Consider the following 6,502-nt stretch of genomic DNA (forward strand, 5'->3'; position numbering starts at 1 on the left):
GCATGTACCTTGGTTGCGGGCACATCCCCAGTAAGGGGTATGCAGGAGGCAGCTGATCAATGTTTCTCTCTCATCGATGTTTCTAACTCTCTATCTCTCTCCCTTCCTCTCTGTAAAAAAATCAATAAAATATATATTTTTTTAAAAAAATAATAGGTCTTCATGGTTAAATAAGTTTCAGAAACTCTGAACAATATGTCTTCCTTTATCAGAAAAAATAATAATACTGTATCATATACTCTATAGAGTGTATTTAATACTCTACTGAATAAAAGAAAATAGAATTCAAGGAGAACAAAGCAAACATCAAAGAGATTTAAGTTGGAGGAACTCAAATTAGGGTTGCCAGATGAAAAATGTCTTATTAAATTTGAATTTTAGATAGACAACAATTCAAGTGTAATTATATTTTAATTTTCTAAATCCTGTGAAATTTTAATACATCTCCATTTGGTCATTCAAAACTCATCTCTCCTCCTTTTAAATGTGCAGGCATGGGTCAAAGAACTGTAGACTTTGAAGAAAGAAGAAGGAGCCAATATCTAATGACCCTTACACCTCTTGGAATATATCAAGGGACAAAATTTATGGGTATAACCTATATTAACAAATGTTTTCATACAATTTAACTTTCCAGAGCTTCAAACCTACACATGAATAATGACATGACTGCTTTACAAAAGAATCCAATATAGGGTTATGTAGAATTTAGGAAGCTTGCCTAAGATATGACAAACTGAGTCAAGTCAAGTAAATATGGGTATGAATCTCATTTCCACTTCATCAAGGTGACCTTGGGACACATAAAACTTTCCTCAGAGTTCCACATATATACAGTGAGAATGATTAGTAGGATGGCTATGAAGATTTAATAATACTAGATTTGTAAAGGGCTTGGCATAGAATCTGATCCTTAGAAGTGGTCAACAAATATAGTTACTAGTTAATTCAACATACACATATATTCCAGAACATATCAATCACATTTAAAAAATACTGGCTATTAACTATTTTAAACAAACATTATAAGTGTTTCTCTTCCTAATGAGTACCTCTGGAATTTTGGAAAATCCTATCAACCACTCCATGGTTCAAACCAGTTCCTCTAATAAGGTTACTTCAACAGAAATGAAAAACAGGGAATGAGTTCTTGATTCCTGGTACTCTGCTCTACTCAGGAGGTGTTCTCCTCTCCTAAATCAACCACTAATCAGATCTCTTTGCTTCTTTTGTCCTACAATTTATGCAGTGACATTTTCTAATGATAATTGCTTTGTAAGGAACAGATAGCTTCAGTGCTAAATTTATTGACACTAGGACAGACAAAGATGTCTAGCAATGTCATGAGCATGCAGACCCTCAAAAAAATAGTTTTTTGGATAGGTGAGATGCATTTCCCAGTATTGGCATAGCCAAAATTACCTCTGACATTTCCAAATGTCACAGTTAATCCACTCTTAACAGCAGTGTCTTAAAATGTGCCAGAAGGAAAACTTTCAAAAGTCATGTCTAAGATAGAGAATACATAGTGATTTCAGCTCAGGATCTCTTTAAAAACAAACAAACAAAAAACAACACATAGCAGAGTTATTTAGACATGCATTTGGAAAGTTAATTATTAATATTTTGAGAATCTCCACAAAATTCAACATTAAAAATGTTTTACTTTATTCAGTGAAAAACTGGCACTATTTTCATGTGTTGAATCCCACCATGGCTAACTTAGCTTTACTCTATTCTGCGATTACAGACTACCAGCCAGAACATCCCACTACACCATTATTACACACCAAATGTTTGTGTCCCCCTAAGATTCACATGTTGAAACTCTGTTTTTCTATGTGATGCTATTAGGAGGTGGGGCCTTTAGCAGGTAATTAGGATTAGTTGAGATGATGAGGGTGAAGCCCCCATAAATGGGATTGGTGCCTTTATAAGAGTCACCAGAGAGTTTTCTTGTGTTCTCTGTTCTCCCCTATGTGAGAATATAAAAAGCCAGCAATCTGCAACCGGAAAGAGGATCCTCACCAGAACTTGACTCTGCTGGCACTCTGATCTCAGACTTCCAGCTTCCAGAACCATGAGCAATAAGTTTCAATTGCTTAGGAGACACCCAGTCTATGTTACTTTGTTATAGCAGCTGAACTAAAACAATCCAACAACTCCTTGACCATATATAATTGTTCCAAAAATTGACAGGTGACCTATTGAAGCCAATCAAAATCATTCTATGACAGTGTATCAATGAATGCCATCTTTTTACTTAGCCATGGGTCACTAAATTAGGATGATATCATCCTGAAGATCTCCATGGCTATGCCATCATTTCCCTTATCAGTGGTTCTCAACCTTGGCTGCACATTAGAATCACCTGGGAATCTTGTTAAAATCCTGATTTCTGGGCCTCATCCTCCGGAAATTCTGTTTCTTTGTTACTAATGATGAGGCCAAGAAATCAGGATTTTAACAAGATTCCCAGGTGATTCTAATGTGCAGCCAAGGTTGAGAACCACTGCCTTACATGGAGAAAATCTGTCTATTGTAGGAAGCCATACATACCAATGGAAAGAGAACCAAGTGATGAAGGATAGATGAGTTGGAGATAGATCAAGAAAAAAATATCATTCTTTGAATCCTAGCATTTTTAAAGACAATCCCACCCTCCTGGAATTTTTAGCTATATGCATGATTCAGTAAATTCCTGTTTTTAAACTAGTTTATTTGAGATTTTGTCATTGCAATAGAACACTGTCTTTTTTAAAATATATTTTTATTGATTTCAGAGAGAAAGGGAGAGGAAGAGAGAGATAGAAATATCAATGATGAGAGAGAATCATTGACCGGCTACCTCCTGCACACCCCACTGGGGATAGAGCCCACAACCCAGGCACATTCCCTGACTGGGAATGGAACTGTGATCTCCTGATAGGTCAACTCTCAACAACTGAGCCACACAAGCTGGGTTAGAGCACTATCTTAATCACACAATTTAGCCTACTTAAACAAAAAGAGGATTCACATTTTATAGTGTGAATAAAGTCTTAAAGATTGCTTTGAAGATTCAGTTACTATTTTCATAGAATGTTTTTAATGACATAAATGGATTTAGATAATCTCTTTAATTGCAGTTGTAGTGGAGTTCAACTGAAAAGTTCTATTTCAGTAATCATAAGCACATATTTTGTCAGTGCCAGGAATTATCCAGACATCCCTTGCCTTTGTGCATGAATTATTATATAATTGGATTTTTAAACTTTTACAGGAAAAAAATATGGGTGATCTCATTTTCACGTACTTCTCATGAAGGCCAATTTACAGGAATAATTTCTGAGTTTTAAAATAATAAAATATGTGTCCTCTTTCTCCTGATGTCAGGCAATGAATATAAAAATGTTTTTGTTGTTTTATCAGTGTTATAGCATAGTGAGTTGAATAGTAGTCCCAAAAATTATGTCTACTTGGAACCTCAAAATGTTCAGACTTTATTTGGAATAAGGGTTTTTGCAGATACAATTAAGGTAGAATCTGGAGATGAAATCATCCCAAATTAGTGTGGACTTGATATAAATAGACAGAAAAGGAGAAGACACAGGGAGTGCAGAGAAGGGCATGTGAAGATGGAGGCAGTGATTAGAGTGATGCAGCTATAGGCCTGGGACCACCAATAACTGTTGGAAGCCACCAGAAACCAGGAAGAGGCAAGGACAGATTCTTCCCTAGAGCCTTCAGAGGAAACATGATCCTACAAACACATTGATTTTGGACTTCTAGCCTCCACAACTGTGAGAGAATAAATTTTTGTTGTGTTAAGTCAACAAATTTGTAGTAATTTATTACAGCAACTCCGGGAAGCTTATGCATACAGAAATGCGTATTTCCTGTAATTAATTTGAGTATTCTTTTTGTTGGTTTCCTGGTGGCTACAAAGGTTATGTTTTTAACACTATTCTTAGAAAACCTACTATAACACATTTTGCCATGTGTGAAAATTTCTGGAAGTTTTGACCTACTCTTCCCTGGATTACTATTTTTCTTGAAACAATTTCCATTTGAGAGCATTGATTCACCTATATTCTGCAGCTAAAGGGTATTTTTCAACTATATTTTTACAACTGGTTTTCTTAAGCTTTATATTTGAACAAGATGTCTGCTAAATGTCACTTTATGCTGTCATTTAGAATGTATCTGTTAAGTCTTATAGTTAACAATTCCATAAACAATTTCTTTTTCTGACATAGATGAGGTTTGTTTTGAGGGTCTTTCTAAGATTTTAAATCCTATGTTTTATACAAAATCTCATGAATCCTTTGCTCACTATAAACTTCACTGGCTTCAGTTTCCCAACATAAAAATAAAAACATTTTAAGGACATTTTACAATTTAAGAGGCATTTCTGCATACAACATTCCATGCAGTTTAAAAAAATTTAACTAATATAATTCTACCTGCTTAACATTTGGTATCTCTGATTTTTACATAAACTAATAGTCTAAATAGCCTTTCTGGGCTTCTTCTTGTGGTTGGATTACTTTATATATGACATAGCCCCCAGTGCCTACAAAACTGGTATTTATATAGCTATCTACTAAATTCTTTTTATTTAAACATTTTTGGGGTTTACTTATTTTTTATTTATTTTATTTTTAAAATATATTTTTATTGATTTCAGCAAAGAAGAGAGAGGGAGAGAGAGATAGAAACATCAATGATGAGAGAGAACCATTGATCAGCTGCCTCCTGCATGTTCCACACTAGGGATCAAGCCTGCAACCAGGGCATGTGCCCTTGACCAGAATTGAATCTGGGATCCTTCAGTCCGCAGGCTGACACTCTATCCACTGAGCCAAACCAGATAGGGCCTAAATGCTTTTTAATGGATGGATAAATAAGCCAATGATTTCCTGTTCTTATTCCAGAGACAAATGCAGCCTCAAATTCAATACTTCCCTCCAACCTCCACAATGTTTGCTATAGACATGGTGGAGCTAAGCAGCACTGAAGGCTCTAGTTGTCCCAGTCCTGCCAAAAACCAGCAAGAAAAACCATGAGTGAGAGCAGAGTTTTGTAACTTAGAGTCTATAAAGGGGTTTCTGGGGTGGGGTTTACAGGAAACATTCTATAAAATAATTATGCATACTCCTGGAGAGGAACTGCATAACTTTCATCACATTTGCAAAAGGGTTCTTAACCTAAAAATAAGCTAGAACCACTGATTCATAGGCTTCAGTAATACATATCAAAGAGAGAAATGTTGATGACATTTTTATTGTCCTAAGAAAAATGATAAAGCTATAAGACAGTATCTATGTAGCTAGCTGAAATAATCTTAGTTTTTGAGTCATGCCCTGTAACATTAATTTCTTAATATATAGGTACCCCTTTGTAAAACTACAGTCAGAATCAGAGTCATCTGTCTTATGTTTCCAGTCTCATAGTGAGAAATTTATACTCACATAAGAGGCTTCATCTAGCCAGCATATAGCTAAATTAATTTTACATGCATCTGCCTTACTATAAAATTTCTCATGATTTATTCCAACATTTGTTATTTTATCTTACTCAGATATAATCCTATCTAATAATAGACAAACATGGTAATTGACCGTACCTTCACTATGCCTCCCATTGGCTAATCAGCGTGATATGCAAATTAACCGCCAACAAAGATGGCGGCTAATTTGCATACTGCAGGCAGGGCGGGACACCGGACACAGCCATCCAGGCCTCTGTGTGTGACCCCAGGAGCCGCCGAAAAGCCGGGCCACAGGCAAGGCAGCCCCTCGGGACCCAGGAGCCGCCGTGCCTGCGGCCCGTGATCCTGATCATGATGGGAAAGCCGGGCCTCAGGCAAGGCGGCACCTGAGAGGTGGCCCCCTGGAACCTAGGAGCCCCTCCGCGAGGTCTGCAGGCAAAGCAGCCATCAAGCTATGAGGGGGGATGTTGGGTGCGGAAGTAGCTACAGGAGCAGCTCTGGCCGGAGACTGAAGACTCCCGCTGTAGGGAGGAGCAAAGACTGAAGGCTCCAGCCACAGCGAAGACTGTGTCCAGAGCGAAGATGGAAGGCAGTGGCCAGAGTGAAGGTCTGGGTCCTGGGTGCCAGAGGAAAAGTGGTGCTAGCAGCCAGGGGAAAGAAGGCCTATTGCACGAATCTTAAAAATATGAAAAAATTAAAAATTAATAAAATATTAATTGAAATGTATCTGCATTACATGAAAAATCTCCTAATTGCTTCTAGCATAATTTATTAAATTGTGCTAAAATTTACAAGGGTTCAATTAAAAAATATCTTAATTCTAAATGATATAATAGAAAATATATAATAGTGCAGTTATAAGCACTTATATCTGAAAATAAAAATTTAAAGAAGTGAATTTAAAGAAGGGATTAGCCAAAGAAAATATATGCACAACCCATGGACACAGACAACAGTATGGTAATGGCCAAAGAGAAGTGGGGGGCAAGAGCTGGGTAGAGGGGGCAAAAGGGGGGAAATAGGGACATC

Source organism: Myotis brandtii, unplaced genomic scaffold (assembly GCF_000412655.1).
Source record: "Myotis brandtii unplaced genomic scaffold, ASM41265v1 scaffold1288, whole genome shotgun sequence".
Taxonomy (NCBI): domain Eukaryota; kingdom Metazoa; phylum Chordata; class Mammalia; order Chiroptera; family Vespertilionidae; genus Myotis; species Myotis brandtii.